Below are 24603 nucleotides of genomic sequence, written 5' to 3'. Positions count from 1 at the left end.
GAAAGAAGGAATAATTTGTCTTCTCAGTTGGGTCTAAAGTATCTGAACCAATCTGTGTGGACTTTTCATAAAACAGTGACATATGTAAGGCTCTAGATTGAAATGTGATAACTTGTAGTGTATAGAATATTTTTGCTTGTACATTTGACTTGTTTTGAAAATATTGTTTTAAAACAATTAGATTGTTTACTGTCTGTTTATTGTTGAAATTTATTGTCAACAAGTCACAGACACTTATGTGAAGAATCTGGCCCCTATAAAATCCTCACTGAATGAAAACATGGATACAAATATATTTTGTTTATTCTTAAAATCATAAATACTCTGGAACACATTACTACTCAAATGTTGTAATATGATGTAAAGTTTGAAGTTAGTAGATAAAAAAAAAAAATAATAATAAAACATGCAGAACTTACCTGATTTTGTAGGCTCTGAGACTGTCTTCTCGTTTGATTGACATCAGATAAGATATCTTTGGAAAAGTTGTCACAATTTAAGAGAGAGCTACATGTCAGATTAATGGGTGTACATATGTTATTCCCAATATTCCTTGAAATTCTAGGCTGAACTTGTGATCCACTAAAACTTCCAAGACTGAGATCTGCTTTATTTTTACTCGCAATGTATTTTGAATTGTCTAACTTCTCTACTGTTTCTTTTTCACCAGTCACTTCTTCTTCAATTTCTTTGATTTCTACAAAACTTTGTTGTGCAGATTGAGAAACAGAAGAATGTGAAATTGAAAAATTTATATCTTGTCCAGTTACATGTTTGGTAATACTTGCACTCTGGGCATTTGATTTTTCAACAATACTCATGTTATCAATATTTTGTTTTTCAACAGTACTTTTATTTTGTTTAATGCTCTGTTTAACGGTACTTGTATTCTGAGTAGTGTGTTGGAATACAGTATTTGCATCACTATGTTTTCCTATTATGTTTGTTCTCTGAGCACTATGTTGTTCATCTATACTTGAATGATGAGCAGTCTGTTGTTTATTAGTGCTAGTCCTCTGAGCACCATGTTCTTCTCCTATACTTAAATGCTGAGCAGTCTGTTTGTCAGTGCTAGTCCTCTGAGCACTTTGTTCTTCCTCTATACTCAAATGCTGAGCAGTCTGTTTGTCAGTGCTAGTCCTCTGAGCATTATGTTCTTCATCTGTTCTTAAATTCTGAGCAGTTTGTTTTTTTTCAGTACTTGTCTGAACATTATGTTGTTCACTTGTGCTTGAATGCTGAGAAGTGATTTGATGCTTTATGGTGTCTATGTACTGGGCAGTTGGGTATTTAATGGTACTTGAGTTTTGGGGACTTTGTTGCTCTATGTTGCTAATGTTCTGAGTAGTTTGTTCTGTGATGCTAGGTTGATACAAATATTCATTCTCTGCAATACATGGTTTAGAAGTATGAATGTTATGGAGCTCTGAAAAGTCCTTAAGATTGGCAGAGGTACAAAAGAAATTATCAGGACAGTAACGTAGCAGTAAGTCATCTGGGTGACTCTGAGTGGTTGATATTTTCAAATCAGGGAAAGCACTTGACACTGTGGTAAGAGTTGTGTTGTTACTGGTCAAATGCATTTGTTGTAGCTCATTTTGAAGAGCAGTATCCTAAAAGTAAAATGATAACAGAATCAAGAAAACAAGAATTAAAAGAGAAAAGCATCATTAAAGCAAAATTATTTTTAAATTTAGTGAACTAAGAAATTATTGTGGGAACTATAAAATAAATGGAAGCATATTTAACATAAGAAGGTTACCCACGAAACTATTATAATTTTGAAAACTTAGTAAATTTGAAATATCAAAATGTAAGATTAAATTTATTGGCAAAATAAAATAATTTTTGATACATATTAGTAATTTTGCTTGATGTCAAGTAATTTGAAAATGAAATACTTTTCCACATTTATGAGCGTGTTTATCCTTAATGAAACCTAGATGTTGATATGATTTATACAGAATTGCCACCTGCATAAAAAACAAAGGAAAACGTACTTCCATACACATTAAAACATTTTCAGAAAAGTGTAGATACAGAAGTTATAAAGAAATTCTTAAAGCAAGTCTTGTTAAAGGAAAAGCTGTAGAGCAGAAGTGGTAGGAATCAATAAAAAACTGAATGAAGATAATGAAAAGGTAGTACAGTATTGATTGGTTAGCATTAAGATACTTTAGAATGCTAAAGTGGCTGGAAGATATTTCAATAATGTTACTATAAATAGTTTGGGTATCTTATAATTCCACCAATGTCAGTGAAAAAAACCTAAAAGATTTTATTTGGAAAAATGAAGAAGACAAATTATTAAACATTAGAACACAATATTGAAATGTCTCTAGAAAACTTAATGGAAATTAGGAAAGAGTGCAAAATATTAACATTTTTTAAACTAATAATTAAAAATATTTTTGAAAAGAATTACTTTTGCACTACATTGAACATTTTGAAAGTAACATTTCAAACCTTAAATTGATGTAAGAAATTTCCATTCAATGTGAAGAATATTTTAAAGTTGTTCTGAAGGCAAGAAATTTTCAGGATTTTATAACCAACGAGCAAAGTGAAGTGAAAATAAGACAAAGTAGTGATGTGTCATCTGAAGAAAATCATTTTACACAAATAAATTACATAATGAAATAATTGATCCAGTGGGATGGACACTGTCTAACAAACATAGCAACACAATTGGTATGCACTAGGTAAGCTGAAAATTTAATCCACAGCAACATTTACAAGCAGAAGACACAGAACATACATTTGCCAAATTTGAAGCCTATTATATAATTTAGTTTTCAATGCAAGAATCACAAGACCTTAATGTCAATTTATACCATAAGGCTGTTTTATCCAACACTCTGTGAAACACAGTATTAAAGAGTGGCAACTTGGGTGAGACTGAAACCAAAAATGAAGTTTTCAAAACAGAAGGTTCTTAGGATATTATGCAGTGTGAATGGATCAAACTGTACAGAATTGTTTCATTTTAAAGTAAAGAAAACAAACTATTTAAAGGTAAAAAATTTAGGAAATTAGTGATCATATTTAAAATGACTGACTTCTATAATAAGAAAAAGCAAGGGTAATATATAGTGGCAATAAGCAACCACTTAGTCAATTCTGTTAGAATGACTTCTGATGAAGCCTTTGACAATGGCAGAATGAAGTTTGACCAAGAATTTGTTTTACATTATATTCAAGTTTATATTTTGCCAAGACATTCCAAAATTCTACAACACACATCTACAAATATGTGAAGATCATAAATTAATTTATAAAACAAACTACAGAGAGTACAGTGTCCTGTGTCTTTACCACTGCATGTTTTCAGTAAGACAGACGTTCAAAAAAAGTAACTAGCTTATAAAAGCAGATGAAGACAGGATTAAGTGTAGTTAATATAAAACATAAACATCTAATTAAGGAAAGATAACATGTGCCAAAATAAAAAACAACAACAATTACCTGACATAATGAGTGTTTGAATTATAAAGTGTTAAAAGCAACAATATTTACATACAGTATGTAAGTACTCAGTATATCAATTATCTATATAAATGTTATATAGAAATAGCAATGCACATATGATAAATGTAATATACAATCATGTGAAAAAGTCAGGACACCCTATGAAAGCCTGTGTATTTTTGTAACATTTTTGGATATATAGATATTTAATCTCAATTTTAACAATACTGAGAGATTATAGGAATATAACTAAACAATTAAAACTGAAGAAACGACTTTTCAAGATCTTCTGTGAATGTAATTCTACAAAAATGCATATTCTAACTGAGGAAAAAGTTAGGACACCCCCACATTTATTCCCAGTTAAAATGGTTCAACTCACACACAGGTGTATCATACCAGGTGCACATGATTAGAAGATCGTTACTCAGCATTTTGAATGAGGCTTGCCCTATTTAAACCTCAGACATTTAGTTTGGTGTGCTACTGACTGTTGAAGTGAGAGTGAGCACCATGGTGAGAGCAAAAGAGCTGTCTGAGGCCTTCAGAAAGAAAATTGTAGCAGCTTATGAGTCTGGTAAGGGATGTAAAAAGATCCCAAAATATTTTGAAATCAGCCATTCTACTGTCCGGAAAATAGTCAACAAATGCAGGGCTTTCAAAACAACTGGCAACATGCCCAGGTCTGGTCATCTAAGCAAGTTCACCCCGAGAGCAGACCACAAGATGCTAAAAGAGGTCTCCAAACACCTTAACATGTCATCATGGGACCTACAGCAGACTCTAGCTACTGTTGATGTGAAAGTGCATGCCTCTACAATCAGAAAGAGACTCCACAAGTTTAACTTGTATGGGAGATGTGCAAGGAGGAAATCTTTACTCTCTAAGAGAAACATCAAGGCCGGACTGAAGTTTGCCAGTGAGAATGTAGACAAAGACCAGGACTTCTGGAATAATGTTCTTTGGACAGATAAGTCCAAAATTGAATTATTTGAACACCACATCAGAGGACATGTTTGGCATAAACCAAATACAGCATTCCAGGAAAAGAACCTCATACCAACTGTGAAGCATGGAGGTGGAAGTGTCATGGTTTGGGGCTGTTTTTCTGCAGCAGGACCTGGACAGCTCACAATCATAGAATCCACCATGAATTCTACTGTGTATCAGAGGGTGCTTGAGGATCATGTGAGACCATCTGTACGAAAATTAAAGCTGAAGCAGAACTGGACCCTGCAACACAACAATGACCCAAAACATACCAGTAAATCCACCAAGAACTGACTGAAAACTAAGAAATGGAGAGTCCTGGAATAGCTGAGTCAAAGCCCATATCGTAATCCCATTGAGATGCTGTGGGGTGACTTGAAACAGGCTGTACATGCAAGAAACCCCTCAAACATCTCACACCTGAAAGAATTCTGCATGGGGAGTGGGGCAAACTTTCTTCATACTGATGTCAGAGACTGGTAGATGGCTACAAGAAGCATCTCACTGCAGTTATTTCAGCCAAAGGGGGTAACACTAGCTATTAGGGGTAGGGTTTCCTCAGTTAGAATATGCATTTTTGTAGAATTACATTTACAGAAGATCTTGAAAAGTCGTTTCTTCAGTTTTAATTGTTTAGTTATATTCCTATAATCTCTCAGTATTGTTGAAATTGAGATTAAATATCTATGTATCCAAAAATGTTACACAAATACACAGGCTTTCATAGGGTGTCCTAACCTTTTCACATGACTGTAGTTACTATGATAAAAATGAATTGGATGATTTGATTATGTCAATGAGACTGCAAATGTCAGCACTAACCAATATACATACATGTCATTCCAACTCATTACATGCACATAGAACTATTTAGTAATAAAAAGTTTTTAAAGGCTGGAAGTTATGAAAACAAATATTAAGAGCATTCATTAATACGTAATCAGTAAAAGACATTTAAATGCTGTCTGATGATATAATACTAATAATGTTAAAATAATTGAGGATTAATATTAATGACATATTGTTCATTGGCATTAAACCTTTTCTGGACCATTTTGAAAAACAAAGGGGATATTACAGGAATGGTGAATGAAGGTTATAATACAGACATTAACTGCAACACTACTGATTTGTAAGAAGGTTCATCTCAACTTCTTAAAGACCAAAATTTACAAATAGAAAAGGCTAAGATGTTTAATAAAGACATTAAGTGACACTGTATTTTTTAAAGCTTGGAATTAATCAACAGAATGCAGACTACAACAAAGATATAATTCATATAAAAATTTTGAACTATCTTAAAAGTTGGAAATTATAAAATTAATGCCAAATGTATTTATATTAAAACCATGAGAGACATATAGTACATTAATATGGAACATTTGCTAACTTTAATCAAAAAAAGTTATTAGAAAAAAAATCTTACATGAGTTAGTGGATATATTAAGTAATGCAATGTTGGTTATTATAATAATCAATGTCTTTTTGAAACTTATTAAAAGAGGGACTGTACCTGAAGTGCCTTTTCAGCAGCTTTAGCCAAGACTTCAATGGCCTTTATTCCTGGTTGTCGTTTTTTTCTTTTCTTTTTGGATTTACCACCTCTAACATTCTGTCTTAAGATTTTACTTGATATGTCTTTCTTAATGTCAAGTCCTAAGGTAATATCACTATTTGATTTGTGCTTCATAATATTAACTACTTGATTGGCATTATAATTTAGTTCATCTGGGAAATTTTTCTTCATAGCTTGCAAAAAATATTTCCAAACTTTTCGAGCCATAGCCACGTAAACTAGTGAGAAGCATGAAAATAAAAAAATGTTTCTCTAAAAATTATCTTGAAATAACAATTGTAAAAAAAAATAGTTTCAACAAACCACAATGAGAATATTAGATATTTTAAGGTTATTATCTAAGTGAAATCATAACGAAGGTAATAACTACTGAGTAAAATAAAAAATATAATGCAAAATGATAGCTTGAAATAGATTTCCTAAATGTTTTTACTTATTTTTAATTAAACCTTCAACCCTTGAAATTAGATAGAAAAAAGCAACATGTTAATTTAGTTATATTTTGCAACAGATTAATCTATGTTTAGCCAAACATAAAAAAACGAATATATATCACCCCATAGTCACTGACATGCAGATAAAATTAAATACTGAAGATACTGTTTAATCTTGTGTAGACTGAACTATAACTAGAACTTCAATAACCTTAAAAATTCCTTTTGCATTACATGTAACTACTATTTTCATAGCCACAGCTACATTGAGGCAAATGTCTAAGTAAAATTTTGTAAAAAAACATTATAATGACTACAAATACAAATATTTTAAAAAATAATATCAGATAGACAAAAATCATTTCATTACTGTTTTATTATTGTAGTTTTCTTTTTAAATTATTTATTTTTCTTGCTCTTATATACGAATAAAATGTATAGTAGTGCTATGTACAACGTGAAGACAAGATGTTTAGCCACAAATGATTACCATTATGTATATCTTATTATGTATTACATATTGTCAATCTCTGTGCATTTAGAAAATGTAGTGGTAGATTAATATGTAGCAAAGCATGTTGGAACTCTATATTTGCATTATATAGATAAATATGGAAATATAATACTAGTACATATTTTTAGTAATGTGAAATAACCTATAATGTCATTAAGTAATAGTATTTATAAAAAATGAATGTAACAGATGATTGTTGGCAGGAAAATGATAGTATTCATAAACTTCAGAACCTTTTTAGAAAAGTATAAATGAATAAATAAATAGTTCCATGAAATGCATATTTTGATTTTGACTTGATCAATCAGTGCAAAATATTCTTCATGTCACTGGTAAGTACTCTATGAGAAAAACTGAGAATAATATATCCAAGAGAAAAGGCAAATGTGACCATGAAAAAAGTCTTTATATAAGCAGTATTTAAAGTGTCTACTATTTCTCATAAATAACTCTGTTCATATAGGTATGAGATGAATATGTTTCTAATACATTTCACAGATATAAGATGCTTCACCTTTCTTTTTGGTGTTTTATTGTACTACCCTTTTTAGAGATACTGAAGATGAGTGAATTTTTTTAAAAACTGGTTTAATGCAATGACACTTGGATAATTGAAGGACAGTCTGCAGTTTTAAAATCATTTAAGATTTAAAAGTTTTTCACATTCAAAGTCAAATTCAAAATCCAAAATAAATTCTCCATTCATTATTTGTCTATCTAGTTATCAGACTTGTAAAAGTCTGGTACAGTGAAAACACTACCTGACAATTATAAAAGGTGCTATCTAGAACATATATTACAAAGGCTGAGCAACACATAATATATCTACAATTACTTTCAAGAAAAACTTCACTGACCTATTCATATGAAACACTTCCAAATTATTAACAAACTATCCTTGAGCTCAGATTGTAACTAAAGTACAAAATCTACACAAAAAACCCTTCGTCTCTGCATATAAGTCTAACTGGGCTTTTTTTATCCAATAAACTTGAAAAAGTATGACTATGAAGAGAGAGACGGGAAAACAAATGAGTTCTTCTTGAAACATCAACTAGTTTTGAAGATATTTTTTTAAAACCACAAACACTTAGAATATAATGTTACAACATATGGTACCCCAAACATTTGCTTGACACTAAATATTTCTAAGTGGATATATATCAACATACAAAAGATTTCAAATATAAATTTCAATTCAAGAGTACTTTGATATTTTTGGGGCATTAAATTTTTATGTCTTTTGTGATAACCATTGTTTTTAAGTGTCTATAAACATTTGCTTAGGAGAATATTAATCATGCAGATATCACAAAAATAACTCTTAACAGGTATCATGTAAACAGTGTAGCGTCTTACTTAACACTTGATTTACATAGCTGCAAAGATGTTCCTCTTACCACTTCTATTCCCATTGTATTGCTGACAGTTGTCCACCATTTTCTTAAAATCTTTCAGAAACTCTTCTGTGTTTGTATACTCTTTGCATTCAATTTTTTTTTCAATTGTCATTAGATCAATGGGATCCTAGGTTTATATTAATGCCTTAGTATCAATAATTTAGATAGTGGTATAATTCTATAAAAATAATTTTCATAAGTAAACACCAAAAATGGAAATATTAAACTGATAACTAAGTATATACTAGAAGAAATATTGTTTTAAAATATAACTAAAACTTCTAATATTTTACAAGTAGTTACAAGTCTATTTTATTTATATATATACTGCTTGCAAATATGGCTATTAATGTAACCAATTTTGATAATACTAACCTATGTTTTCTGTAAACTATGTTTATGATTATAAAATAGTTTTTAAAATTGTGAAGTAAAAACTTAGAAACAAACAAGACAAAAGGGATTTCCTAGCTATATCAGCTCATAATTAATTATTACTGCTTATACTTTTACATATAATACTTTTAATGAATTATAACACACATTCACATTCAATATATCTTGTATAAATTATGGAAGGTATAAACCTTAATGCCTTGATACGTGTGTACAAATTATTACATATTATATTACATTTTTCAAAATACAAGTTATAGCATACTTTACATAATGATATATGACATTTTAATGCATTGTAGTGTCATATAGTTTATTAGCAATAGTGTATTTTGCGTGATGGTAGACATATTAGTATTTAAACTAATATAAGAAACATATAAATATAATGTAAAAAAAAAAAAAATTAAAGAGATGCAGCATGGCTGTCCAAAGAAATAAAAATTTACAACTTCAAAGTATGAAATTTTATGTTTTTTCTTAAGAGATATCATTGCTACCCTAAAGGTTTCAACAAAGTTGGTACTTGTGTTGATACTCGCATTATTTATAGAAACTGTGAAACTCTCTGCAGAATTTACCACTATATTTTCTTTATGAGTAAATGCACAGTCATGCAGTCTAACTTCACTTTTTACATCCTTACTTTCACTAACTTACTTTCTGTTTCTGCAAGTATTTATAACATGCAACAGAAAAATCTAAAAATATCTAGTCCTCTAGTAACAACAGAAATACAGTGAGAAAACTTTAGAAGCTTCAAGTAAGATAACATCAACAGTATTATAAAAACCTTGTACAACAATTAAACTACATACACAAATGTGACTAATACAGAGTTATGAAACAAATATTGGATCAACTATAATTTTATAATAATTAAATTTTAACACTTGTTTTGAAAACTAAATAATTATTTACTAATAAATCACTAAATTTTCACTTTTAAACTAAACAGTCTTGAATATCTAACAATAATATCCTGTATATCCAATAATAATATCCCACACATTAAAATGAAAGGATGAGTGAAAATGAGATGTGTGAGGTTGGAGCAAAAGAGTGTAAGAAGTGAGCTTGGACAACAATTGGCAAAAGAGAAGACATCAGGGTTATGTAGACCAAACAGACACCACCAATAATACCTGAAAAGGAGTGTCACATAACAAGGCATAGACATGAGAAAGACAAAGGATAGGCCCATAGAAAAAAAGTAAAATCAGTCCTAGCTGTGAGGAGAGACTGTCAAAGCCAAAGGATCAGGAACTGGTGACCAGAAAGGCAGAAGTTTAGTGTTGAGAGAAGTAGCAAAAATATCATTGAAAGACATGCTCAGCTGAGAACAAACTCATCAAAACAAAGAATGCAGATGCCTCTCCATGGGAAATAGGGAAGTGCTGAACAGGAATGAACTCAAAACCTCAAGTCCAATATTCAAAAGCAAAGAATCCTGGAATGGGTATTCCTCAATGGTTGACATAAGAAATGATGGTAGAAATTCACAAGAAGAGATATGAAATGAGAATATGCATGACAAGTTTAAGCATGTTTATGTGAAGAGAGCTCTCTTCCACAGCTCAAACATCTCAATTCGTGTCATGATTCAGAAAAGCTCTGATGTAATTATAGAAATATTGTCAAGAGGTAGCAGATAACAGATACTGAGAAAAATCTTAGTTGTTTTACAAGGTTCAATGAATGAACATGTGTGCATTGTCAAAAAGAATAAGTGGCTCCAAGAAAGCCAGAATTCCCCAAAGCAAAAAAAAAACTCACATGAAAGGTGTAAATTAGAAGCTCAAATCCTGGTAACTAAGCATTGCATTGTTTTTAGATGAAATGAAAAAGGCTGAACCTGCCTATGATGAGAGTTGAAAGACTTATCAACATATAAAATGTACTAGATATTGAGCAGGTATGAAAAACGACTTGAGAAACTTCACTAGCCAGATTAGCAAAGTAACCTTCTGTACAACAGAGGGGTGACAAAAGGAGGCCTCCCATGAAAAAGCAAGAAGTCAATCATCCATATAATAATGAAATGAACCTGAGTTCTAGCCCATGAATATGGTGAGCATATGCCCTCATGACTTGATAAAAGACATAAGGGGTGATGCAATGCTAAACAGAAGAGCACAAAACTATAAGACTCAATACCAATGAACAAAATGTAGAAAATATCTGGAGAATGACCAACTAGAATTTGTAGAAAGTTCTAATACACTGACTTCATTATTCAACAGATTTGGTGAAAGGTGCCAACAAAGAGAAAAGTGATCCTCAATCTTGAACTGTGGGATGACTAGAAACCAGCTAGAGTACAATAGGATGATTGGAGACCACAAACAGATGAGAATGAAAACCTAGCATAGGAGTAAACATTCTCTCAATGGCATTCTTGTTCAAGGGTTCCAAACCCACACACATCCTTGAGATGATGAAGATAAATGGAGTCAAAGGCAAAAGAACAGTAAAGAGGCAAAAGGTAAGAAAAGAGGTAAAGAGATAGATCATATCTATTAGCTGTAAATGGAGATCATAGGTTGGTGAGACAAGACAGGTAGGCACCCACTGGACTACATCTGCCAGGATAGTTGCCAATAAGATGAGTGGTGACCTTGACATAGTAGAGGAAAGATGGTAAAAAGAAGAAAAACAGGAAGCTGCAAAAGGAAGAGAAGATGATATGAAACAGGTTAAACAAAGGGAACAGAAGGGTAAGGTTAAGAAAGATGATACACAAAAGAAGACAATGAGGATTAATACTGAGCTGCCTTATCCCATGTTTTAAAAAAAAGAAAGAAAGGAACATCACTGAAGAGCTTTTGGCAAAAAAAAAGGAGTCTGACAAAGATCTTGGAGATATACAAAAGACTGGTAGGTAGACATCAGCAAGGAGAATATCCTGACCCAAGTAGTCCCAACAGTAAAAGGAACCAAGTAAGAAGTGAGAGAGCAGAAGTAGTACAAGCTAAAGTGGTAAAAAAGAGGACAAACATTTCCAGAAAACCTGTCAGGAGTACAGTGAGTGCTTTGAGCATAAGATAAAGGAATGAGGGGTAATATAGGAAGGCAGTAAAACATCTGAAGGCATGAAAACTGAGCATCAGAGTGAAAAAAGAATTTAGGAAGTTTGTCCCTCAGCATGTAAAACATATTCTATGTATTGGAAATCAAGGAAAGAAAAACAAGAACAGCTGTAAGTCAGAACAAATGAATTGAGAAAACAAGGAGGACAAGACATGTGGGTGTATATAGCTGTTCTGGAAATGATTCTGCATGAACACTAATAATAGATGAAGGAGGAAACACCAAATAATTTTGAGAATGAGTCACATGTAATAAAAAGCAAAATAAATCAAAATATACAGGGAAAATAGAGTAAAGATCATATTTGAGAAATCATTTCTATAAAGGGACTAGAAAGTTGCAATTTTTTTGTAGTGATAAAACAATACCCAAAGCAAACCCTGCTGTTGCAAACAGCTTCTCAAAATCATCGTTATTATGGCCAGGGTGAAAACCAAAGAGAAAGATTGGCAGCCAAATGGACAGAAGAAGAACCCACAACACCCTGAACAATTACCATACCAAGACTCATGATTCATTGACTCTCCATATATTGTTACTAAATTTTCAGTGACCCATCCTATGCTTTATTTTAGACAGACTACTGAACACAATACTATTTCCAGATTCATTTTCACTGCTCCTTATTTCCTTAAAATGCTGGAAACCAAAACTGAGATAATTGTGATTTGGGGCAGTAGCAAAGACATCAATATGGGGCATACTCAGATGTACATAGACACAACAAAAATGGCAGAAGGCAGGGAACACTCCATAGGATAAACATGATCCAGTCATGGAAGGCAATTGGTTATAAGACTGAAAGCAGCTGATATCAGACATGCCACACAAATTTGATGTGTATGGGCACAATAAAGATGATCCATAGTGTAAAACTACATGGATCTGGATCTCTTGAAACTTTGGTGATTGATATAAATCATCACAATAGAATTGTCAGAATGAATCATATCCAGCCAGTGCCTTGGAAGAGAAAGAAAATGATCCAAAGCTCAATAAATGGCCAGGTGTTTGAGGACACTGAAGTGAAGAGAACTCTCTTGTATAGACCAATGGCCCCAAACTTTCTAGTTATACACCCAAGCATCCCAGCCCTGAAGGGATGCACCCATGAACAGATGTAAATCTGATCATGGAGGAGGAAGACTCCTGTTGATGTGCGGACCCTGTCTAACAACTAATGGAAATCATCTACAAGAGATGAGTAAAGGGGACATAGGAAAGGGATCCCAGTTGAGATTCCTTAATCTGGAAGGACCCATTGAAAAAACCACATATGGGCCCTACCCAAGGATATGAGAAGGATCATGGAAGACCACATCCTCAAAAGCAATAGAACCTAATGAGCTTTAAGTTAGGTTACAGACAAGACTTTCCTAACAGCCTATTTCATAAAACAGAGTTGGAGATAAGAAAGTTACACCTGATTGAGGTGGGTGTTGAAGAAAACACTCAGATGAATAAGGTACTGGGAGGATAAAAGAAAGACTTCTCCAATTTGACTAACCAGCCCATCTGTGCATCTTTGAAAAGAAGCTGATGAGTTTAACAAGCCAACTCCCATTCAGAATGAGCAATAAACATCATCCATTTATATAAACATGGACATAACTCCATGGCATGAATATGCTGAACAAAGGAACTGACCACATGACAAAACATGTATGGTATTTGAGGCTAAACTGGAAGGAAAGGTGCAGAACTGGCATACAGTATTCTGTAGGACAAACCAAAAATATTGACACAAACACTTTGCTACAAGAATGTGTAGGTAAGCACTGGAAATGTCCATCTTGGTCATACAAAGAACTGGAGAAAATACCCATCAAAGAGAAATGTATGTCTCTGTGGTAAACAAGGAGTGTGAACATACTGATTGAGATAGGATATACTGATGGCAAGACACCATTCTGTGGTCTTTTTGGTAACCATAAAGAGGTTGGAGTAAAACATCCATGAGCCTGGTGATGCTGGTTCAATATTATATTATGTACAATGATGTCCAGAACTGACTCTGACAGATGATGGCTTGTCAAAGGATCCTGACAAGAAGGGAAGGTAATGGGAACACTGGATAATAGAAAAGGGGAGAGAATGAATATAACATATTCATCCAAGAGCACTTGTTGAACCCAGGCATTGGCATGAAAAAGTCCATATCAATAAACAAAATTAAAGAGATAAGCTCTCACTAGACCCAATCTGACCACATAGTCACCAGTACTGTTGTTGGCAGATTGTTCATTGTCAAGTAAGTCATTAAACTGTGGTACCACAGGAAGGTAGATCAGGAAGAGGTTGGGAAGGGGAAGACAGAGTGACAGAAACTGGTGGCACACTCAGCACAGACTGCAACAAGTGAGCTACCAACTTACTAAGGGTAGGATTTATATGAGCCAAGGCCACTCATATCTCCAAAGACTTGGTAACCAAATTAAACACAATCCCATAAAAACAGCACCATGCACAGATCCCTTAGATAAAAGATTGGAAGCAGGTCTGCACCAAAACTGTGTCACAGCCAAAAAGGTGGCAACAAACAAACCATGTTTGAAGCACAAGAGCTGAAAACAACATGTGAGTCCATGTAGAAGTATGGATGGAGAGGAGTTAACCAGAAAACCCCTCAGGCTTCTTGGAGGAGCCTTTGACAGAAGGTAAATGGAAAAAAGGCACTTTAACAGGATTGTGAGGGTAAGACACAGGTTAGAAAATTGGGCTTGGATAAGTTGGACAAGATAATCTGAATTTGCCTCCAAAATGGTATAAATGACCCAAACAACTGTTGGCTGAGAAAAGGAAAGTTTGCCTAATGATAAGCAAGGGCAGACTAACCCAAAGTCTATAAGGGATGAAACATACTAACAAAACAAGATAAGCTAATCTTGTGAGAGGGGGGGGGAGGACGTTATCAGAATTTACCATATTCCTCTTAGTCAGATTATCATAGATTTCAATTTAGAGGTGTATAAAAATAGGATTTTCATAGTATCTGTGAAATAGTCTGCCTAAGATGGATTTTAATGAATATAAATATTTAGCAGCAGCAAAAACGAATCTGAAATACAAATTATATTAAATGCAAGTAACTAAGAGTTAAAGTTATAAAATGATTAAGATTACAATTAAGGCTTTACAAAAATGACAAATGGACACTTGACTTATAAGGATTTAGTTCTACAGATAACTTTGTCATGTTCAATAATGTAAAATCTCCTAAAAGTCAGCTTCTCATTACTCATATCATTAACCTTATTAGCATATCATAACATTTACTCTCAGTTTATTTGGTCACATACCTAATACAACTGGAAAGTTTCTTTTCTAGCTAATTTTATACTGTAAATTTTTGTTTTAATATTAGTCTACTTGTTTTTGTTTTGAACTTTAATTTTAGGGGTAATTATTAGATTTTCATTGAAATGCAGTGATTGTTATCATAATAAATTTCAAAAAATTGCAATCACATAATCTTATTTAAGTCCTTAATTTATTTATATACAACTACAATGCTGAAACTTTCCTGAATTCATCATGTACAGAGCTGTTCTTCTACTACAGCAATAAGTATGATTAAAATAACTAGCAAAAATACTAACAATATGTTTAAAAAACAACGTTTTTATTACCTGTATAACACTGTAGTATCCTGGTGCATCAACCTCATCAACTGGATACAAGAATGGCCATGATTCAGGCTTATTTTTCACTTCCCACAAAACTATAAAAAAGTCATCATAAAAATAAAATAAGATTATCTACAAGGTTAACTCAGGTTCAATGGTTGTTTTGCACCTTTTCCTGAGCATACTTATAAATTATTTTCAGATATTTTAGAAAAAAGTTATTGCTTAAATCTCATCTTGTGAATAATTTTTGTAGTAGAACAAAGTATTGTGTGAATACTAGCCCATAGTGTACAATCAGTGGTTGACTTATATGGCTATTATAATCATCTATAGCTGTTTCAAATATAAATAATAAATTGTTCCATTCAGAGATGCTCACCCCACTTTCAGCACAACAGAGAACAATTACCAAATGCCACTACATTCAATAAATCTTGAATGAATTTCTCACCCCTACACATAATATAGCAAATTGTGCTAGTCTACGATGTAATCTTAGACTCCAACCCTTCTTCATCAATAATAGGGCAACACATTTTCCAGGCACAGTAATCACACTAAGCACTAGCATTTGACTGAAAACAAAAAAAAAAAAAAACATTCTTTCTTTGACACTGTTTATCTCAGGCTGTTTTTATTTCTTATGAATTAACAGAAATTTTTAGCTTATGTTAAACTTTAATTATCATTTGTATTAGTTTTCTTTACTTTTTTGATTTAGAGAAAGAAATATAAATTTTTAAAATTTCACTTAAAATTTTGATTTTTTCTTTTCAAACAAATTTGTAATTTTGAGATGCATCCTATCATCTTTGATAAAATTTCTTGAACAGCACTATTTCCTATTGTTTTAACCTGTGTACATGTTTTCATCACACTCTCTTCATTATTGTTATTAGACCATAAACGTATGCACCATCAAGGTACATTTTTTATTTCTTGTAAAAAGAAAAAAATTAAGTTTTTTTGGATCTTCTGGATCACACATCCATGTTCTGTACTCCTCAACAGCACTCTTTCACTACTGTGATAGAGATTGGAGGCACTCTGATGGTCAGTGATATTACCATCATTGTACACTAGGTGGTTGGGTCTAATTTTACCATGTATTTAAATTCCCACTTCCAACATCTGAGCTGAGCCTACCCCTTATAGTTTAACAAGTTCTACTAATGTTGTTTCAATACCTGCTTTTGCTTCTAGTTCTTTCTTATTGACAAGGGTCAGGTAACAAAACATTCATATTTCACCATTTGGATTGCACATGTATATGTCTGTTTTCTCTTTCTACAATTGTTTCAGCTGAATCTCAGATTACTTTGTAGTATATGCCTCCATCTCTCGATTCTGAAAGAAAAGACTCAAGTGGAATCTTCTCATTTTCTTGTTTTTACTTACTATCCAATGCCTTTTATTTGTCCCTTACCAACTCAATTTTATCACTATCTGTCCATTATTTCTATTTCTTTCATGTCTTTATATCATAATACCATTTTTACTGGAAAAACTTGCACATACCTGTTTTCCATATTCTTTCAGCTTTTGTTTTCCACTGTGTCCCAGTTAACTTGATCTCTTCATTTCTATGGCTGCTTAGTCAGAATATCTTACTCTTAGGTATTCACTTCCCTCAGTTTTATCTCAGAGACATCCATCTAGCACTTTTCCTTTGATGAGATTGTTAAAGGCATTCCTTATGTTTTAGAAAAATTGAGCTGAGACTGCTCTTCAGTAGTGTTCTCTGATTATTTCAGTACAAAGGGTCTTTGGGAGTCTTTTCAGTACTCTCTCTTTTAGTTCCTCATTTTCTTACTCTTTCTTGATGTCTTTTTCCTCTCCTTTGAGGGTTGGTCTCTGGTGTAATGGAAACTTGTCTCTTCCTGTTTGCTTGCCTGTGGACTTCTTTTGTAGATGATATTTGAGTCACACAGGTGCTTCTCCTCACTTTTTTTTTCACTCACTTCACTTCTTTTTCTCCAATTGTCTTTTCATCCCCCTCAGATCACATGCACTTTCTGCATCTAGAGGAAGCTGTTTCTTCTCTATAGGTTATGAATGTTGTGGAGAAAGTCCTCAAACCCTCTCAGAGTTTTTCTCTCATCTTTTTGACATCCCCACCAAGAAGATATTATATCAGTGCTTTCTTAAAAATCTCTCATTCTTGAACCAATACTTCATCATATTTTGGTTTAAAATGGCAGGTTTTCTCAACTTGAGATAGATGTGGATGACTAGAGTCAATCTTTTGAAAGCTATTCTCCACATTCCAATTTTTCAGTTAAGTAACTGAGTTATATGTGCATTTGCATGAGGAATGTATTTTCACAATTATACGTTCCTTCTTCCTTCTTGCTCCATCCAAAGAATCAGCCACAGCTGTGACCTCTCCACTTTCCAAGCCTTTTTCCTGGCAAAGGATTTAATGCACTCTAAAAAGTCAGTTTGCCATGGCTAGGATCAGAAAATCCAAGAGTGCTGGGAAATTTATTGAGGGGGGGATTGGAATCTCTTCAAGAAAACTCACTTTCACAGGTCAGGCCCCTGATGATCCTGGGCCCGTGAGTAATCCCTCCATTATACCTCCCTCCTTCTTTTCTGGCAGTGCCAATTTCCACCCTCCTTTGTTTCAGTTAATTTGTTTCCACTTTGGGAACAAACAAAACAAAAACAAGAAATCATGGCAGGTATTTAGTTTTTAAATGAAAGATATTCCACTTAAATTGGGTTATTTAAGAATAATATTATCTCCCTTCATTCCACTCTTGTAATGGTAAAGTTTTGATAAGGTTGGGGAGGTTACTAGTAATTTTAGAAATTGTAGGTATTTACTGACAGAAAAACATGGCAGATGTAGAGAAGAGTGAAAACCAAGGCTAGTAAAAATGGGAGATCCCCAAGAAACCCTACTTTCACAGGACAGGCACTAAATAATCTACCTATGCAAAGGTGTGTGAAGAGTGGCAATTAAAGGTTTTCCATTTTCTGCGTTATTGTAATATTTAATTGCAAGAGATGTTAGTCCTTCATTTATTGTTTGAATGTTACATGTTTTATATAAGTGACTTATTGGGGTAGATTTTGGAAGTCTTAGGACAGAATTGAGAACCCTGTTCTGTTATAGTTGTAATTTGTGTTTATTTCTATTTTACATTTTGAAGGTGACTTGGTACCTGTATACTAACAGAGGACATACATAGATTGAGTAGATTTTTTTATTATTGTTTCAGGTTTGCAACCTTTATTTCTTCCTGCAATTCATTTTAAATGTGAAATACTTATGCTGATAGATTTCTGTATGTGCTTGAAATGTTCAGCCCATATAAGATGATTTTCAAAGGTTACACCTAGAAACTTGCCTGGGGGGCATAATTTTATTTCAGTATTTTTTAGTTTGATTTTAACTTTCTTGAAGTTTATGGCAAATTTGTTGAGGCTATGTCGAGATATAATTCCTGTCATTTTGAGTAACCCTCAAAGTATTCCATCAACTAATTATGGCGTTTAGGTTTTGAATTATATTAGCAGTTATTAGGGGGTTTCATGAGGTGTTCTAAACAGCAATATCATAAGCACATTGTGAGAAATATTTATATGTTAGGTTCAGAAAAGGGGTGTTGTTCACAAAGATTATATAAAGGAGTGGTGAGAGCCTTGGGGAACTCCTGCTGTAATGTTAAATGGTTTGGAGTTGGTGTTATTAACTTTCATGGAGACTATTCCTTCATTAAGGGAACTCCCTTAGTTAGATGCCCATCTGAGGATCGTGTCATTAATTTTCATTTTATCTAATCAGTTTCTAAGGGCATTGTGTCAAACAGAGTAAAGAATTTCTTTACATCTAGAAATATGGCATAGTGACTTGGTTGTTATTGAATGTATTGTGAATGGATCTGTTTAATCTGGTTAGGTGGTCTATGGTGTGTTTACCTGTACAGGATGAGTTTTGGATTTTTGGTATCACTTTGTTTTTCTCATGACATAGAAGTCTCAAATAATTTATTCAAGTAGTTTTCCTAGGCAGCTTAGGAAACTGGTAGGACTGAAGTTGTCAGGATTGAAATGTAGGAATTGTTGGTGTTTGATTTAGGAATGACTGTGACTACAATTTTTATTTAAGAATCTGAGAAAAAATCTGAAAGAAAAGTTTATGACATTGAGTAAATGTGTTAATAGTTTGGATGATGCATCTTTAAGTATTATATTACAGATACCATCATGACTGGGAGCTGAGTTTTTTAGTAATCTAATGTTTATTTCAGATTTGTAGCATATATTTTCCTGTTAAAAAAGTCCTGACTGTCGAATGATGATTGTATTTCGACAGAGGTTGGAAATACCGGAGAAAATAGTTAGGGTTGGAAGGTTATATGGTTGTCAACTTTTGGTTTGAGTTGTTGATTAAACTGAGGTGAACCAGTCTTCAAAAAAGAATCTTGGTAGTAATTATCTAACAAATCAGCTTTGTCAATGTCAGTCTTAGCAGTAATATTATTTTATTTAACATGGTGTAATAATTGGTTATTCTTTTTCTCTTGTATTAAAGATTTAAATTTCTCCCAAAATTCTTTTGGTTGGCCTTGAAAGTTGTCATGGGTATTGCAAAAAAAGTAGACAATTGCCAGTTCTCAGGAATGTTCTTTTACTTTTTGATCAAAGTGTGAATTCTGTTAATTTGTGTTTTGAGTGAAGGGTCTCATGTTGTCCCAAACTTTCTTCATAAACGTCTTCTTTCAAGGTGACAGGGTTAGGTATGAGAGTGTCTGGTAGAGTATTAAAATTTTTCATGTAATTATAAACCAATGGGAAGTTTCAAGGAATGTTCTGTTTCTGTTTATTGCTTGGTAAAAGAAATAGGAAAATGGTCACAAGACATAGCAGGGTGTACAGATAAGTTCTAGAAGTATGTCGGAAATAGATTTGCTGTGGGAGGACATTGAAAATTCCAACTATAATTGGTTTAGGCTGCATAAATAAATAGGTTCAGAGAAAGTTTATGTCTAATGGATTGCTTGGTGAACAATACGTGGCTAAAAGTGAAATAAACTGTTAAATCAGATATTGCATAAAAAACTTTTGTTCATTTTTCAGATAATGACTGTTTATATGCTTATGCAGTAGAAAAGGTAGATTTTGAAATACATCACTAAACCTTTTGTTTTGTTCATTTTAGGGCATAAATAGGATTTAAAATTTGGGAAGATAATGTTGATATTTTCTTTGGCTGAAATTGATTATATTAGCATTGATATTGCTGTTTAGATCAAGAATTTCACGTTTCTTAATATTCAGACCACTCTGACAATTGAGGTGTGAGATTTTATTGAATTTCTGAAGATTCAGCTTTCTGCTTATGGGCTTCAATGCAAAGTGTAATGTGTGGCTTGAAATTAGGTAATGGAAAGTAATGTCTAGCAGTTTTACAAACGTGGTTAGTCAGAGTAGTGTGATATTCCTTGGTGGTATCAGCTCCAGGAAGAAAATCTCACTTATGGAGTTCTCTCTCCAATGATTTTGTGGCTTTTCATCATGAAACTTCCTTTTCTTCTGACTACTAATTCTGGACTTTGTAGTTCTGGCAGTAAATGCTCTGATAAAGCACTGAACCAGTCTTTTCTTTTACCTGGCTTTTTGAGAGCAGTTTATTTATTTCTATGATCATCAGTTACTAAAAGGCTTTGTCAACAACATTCTGTTTTTTTTCCCACAGACATTCTCCTTTTCGTATGCTGGATCTTACAGACTTCCTCTGAGCTTTATCCCATCAGTTACCCTGCTCATCCAGTCCATCTTCCAAACTGGAATCTATACCTGTTCTCCAGGACCTCTCATGTTTCTGTTCAAACCTTTGGCCAATTGTTTTCTGTATCAGATTTTTAAATAAGATTTTTCTTTTTCTTGCTTGCATGAAATGCTCTGACATTTATACTTTTAATATCAACAAAAACACTATTCCAAAGATAAGTAATTTTTATTTCTGTACCACTCCTTTCTCTTCAAGACTTGTGCTGCCAAGAAAAGTGAGTGGATATTTTCTTAAACTACTGTCTATTCAATTTCTTCTGTACACAATATTTGCCAAGCCATTTATTTTTTGTGTTCTGTTCAGACTGTTCAGTGTTAGCACATGTGTGGTAGTTGCCATCAAGTTTTCTTACTGTGGGATTTCCCTTCTTCTCATGATTTATCAATTTATTTTCCACTTTGGTCAGTTGGGTTCATCGACTCATATAGCTTGTTTACTTTTCAATGGGAATGGATATTTGTCAACCTCATCAAATAATCTAACATAAGTTTTCTCATCTCATAGCCTACTGATTATTAACAAATTGTTCTTTAATACAAAATTAGTAGCATGACAAATAATTACTTTATCTCTTTAGAAAAATATATTATCTAAAACTTCTGTTGGATTCAAGTGGAAAACTATTGTTTTAATAATGACATGTATATAGTTTTAAAAAAGTTATACTTACAGTGAAAATAACTTATAATTTCTACCCTTCTATAACCAGTCTAGTCTGTACATGTATTAATGTGATTTATCTAAATCTTCATGCAGGTGATTTGCATATGGCATATCTCTAAGTCATATGTTGGAAGGTCATAATCAGGTAATATCCTGTTGCACAGATAAAAATTACAAAAACTTTTCCAATTTGTGTACAAATTTGTATGACCTAGGTGGGTTGTCTTTTGAATACCATTTTAAATAGTTCTTTATATAAGTATAATCTATGGATCAGGATCACTGGATACAAGCCACACCAAAACAGCTTTATCTAATCTAAAAAATGGGATATAACACTATTCTCTCTTTGGTCATTGTCCTGTGCAGATGTGATTCTTTTATCCTCATATAATCAGTATGTACCTTGAAATCTTCCTCTAACCTTAGCAGCAAGTTAACAGAAGCCAGTCAGCTATATGTTAATAAATGCATTTAATTTTTTTATGTGAATAATGTTTTTAGCTATTAACACAAACATCTGTTTTTCTTTGTTGTCTCTATTCAATTAATTCTTTGCTTAACTGTTTAAAACTAGAATTTTGTGGCTACCTTAATTTTTCTGTTGGACATCAGTATATCTAAATACCATATCATTATTGTAATAAATTTCTTTTAAAATATTTTTTGTTTGAATTGTAAGACCAATTTTAACAGAGTATTGTGGAGAATTATTTCTTTGTATATGTAACATTGTGTTCACCATATTTCTGCTACATATTAGAAACAAAATGTTGAGTAGTTAATAATATCAGATTTAACTCATCTTTTGACAACAGTAATTTACAGTATTTCAAGTGAGTTCTTTCAGAAAAAAAAGCATATAATATGTTATGTAGTACACATATGCATATCCTTGCACAATTTTAAAATTTTGTTAGTATATAACTATTATCAAATGTTAGTAGTTGCAGTTTTACTTTATTTATTCCCACATAAATATAACAATGGCAAGTGGCACAAAGAGTAAAAGCCAAGAGAAATTTAGAATGTTCCTACTCTAATTTACTTACCTATAAAATACTTCGAGTAAATGTCATACTTTCTTTCAGAGGCACTGAAAGTTAACAAAACAATTTCTGTGTTAAAGATATTGACAAACTAAAGCTAAATCATTTTTAATTTTACCATCAGATAAAACGTTGATACCAATTTTAATGGAATACTAACATTTTTCTAGATTTAATTATTAATTTTTAACTGTTTTCACAAGTTCAGTAGTTTGAAATTTTGCACCAAAAATGATTTTCATTTTTCAAAGATAAGTCTCTAACACATTCACTTCTTCCACAGAGATTGATACCCATGTCAGAAGTCACTGGTTTGTTTTTATTAGGAACATTTAATAAAATAAAAATATTATCAGATAATATCTATGGTCATATATGCTTATTCAATTGAAATCTGCAGCATGATTAACTTGAGCATTATCAGTACTACAACTACAATGTTTCATAAATGCTGTATGATGCACTGTGTATCATCTATTTATTAATATTTTTCCATGGTTTTTAAATATGATTGCATCTTCAAGAACAGTATGTTATAATCAAGGAAATATCACCTCCTTTATTATTACTTGCTCACATGCATCAACTGTAAAAGATGAAACAAAGAAAAAATTCTGTTACACTTCTTTTTAGTCATTATTTACTAACAAGATTTTGTAAAACATGGCTCTATAGAAAGGGCTGATTTTTAGAACAATTTTCATAATGATGCATTGTGTCTTTACAATTTATCCCTTCAAAACATACTCAACAATGGTTTATAAATATTCTTTGTTTCCTTCTGTTAATGAGTGCAAGTAGGCCTAGCAATGGATGAAGAATGTAGAAGCTCCTGTATGACTGAAAGGTGAAACTCTTACAAAATTGTTTTGTCATATAAGTATTTTCTGGATAAGTAGAAAGTATTGAGCATCATCATCTGAACAATCTGAACACTATGTTTCATGTACCATGCATAGCCAAATTTTTCTTTCACTTGGAGTATATGAAATAATTTGATCTCATCAACGTATGCCAAACAAATCTGTTGTATTGTGCAACAGTCTTAGATCTGCTTGCAACTTTTCTTCTACTATTTGTAATGTCTATCATTTTGACTATAAACAATTGGAATTGAGAGAACTTTCCCTTTATTTTTCCACTTATTTATTGCCATATCATTTGAATGAAGACACTTTCTTTCTTTTTTTTTCCAAATTTGCATCAGCAACAGCTTTAGAATTATCACTGCAATTAGAGTAAAAAGTTCCTGTGCAGTGTGTATTTAGTTCTAGGAGCTTATGCGCCAGGAAATTGTACATGTAGAGGGCATGACCAATATTTAGTTTTCCTTCCATGAGATGAAAACCCTTCCCAGTATGCCCCTGTCATCCTATACCATTCAATGCACCACAGTAAAAATGTTTCACAACCAAACCAGATGATTCTGTTAGGCGATAAAGTTTTGCCCAATATCTCTCTTTTTTTTATATTCTACCTGAAAACAAGGTGACCTCTCCATAATACCACAAACTCATCAAGAAAGAACTTTTTATAGAGACAGTACAAGCTATCCATTCTTCAACAGGAAAAGTTAAGGAGTAGCTTTGTT

General features: G+C 32.6%; 1 long non-coding RNA gene across 2 annotated transcripts in view; it reads left to right on the top strand.

Moving 5' to 3' along the window:
* Positions 1 to 24603, top strand: part of LOC143254615 (uncharacterized) — a 31781-nt gene that overhangs the window by 6071 nt on the left and 1107 nt on the right. The gene's annotated exons all lie outside the window — the stretch shown is intronic.

Source organism: Tachypleus tridentatus, chromosome 6, assembly GCF_004210375.1.
Source record: "Tachypleus tridentatus isolate NWPU-2018 chromosome 6, ASM421037v1, whole genome shotgun sequence".
Taxonomy (NCBI): domain Eukaryota; kingdom Metazoa; phylum Arthropoda; class Merostomata; order Xiphosura; family Limulidae; genus Tachypleus; species Tachypleus tridentatus.
This window is presented reverse-complemented; position numbering and strand designations above follow the sequence as displayed.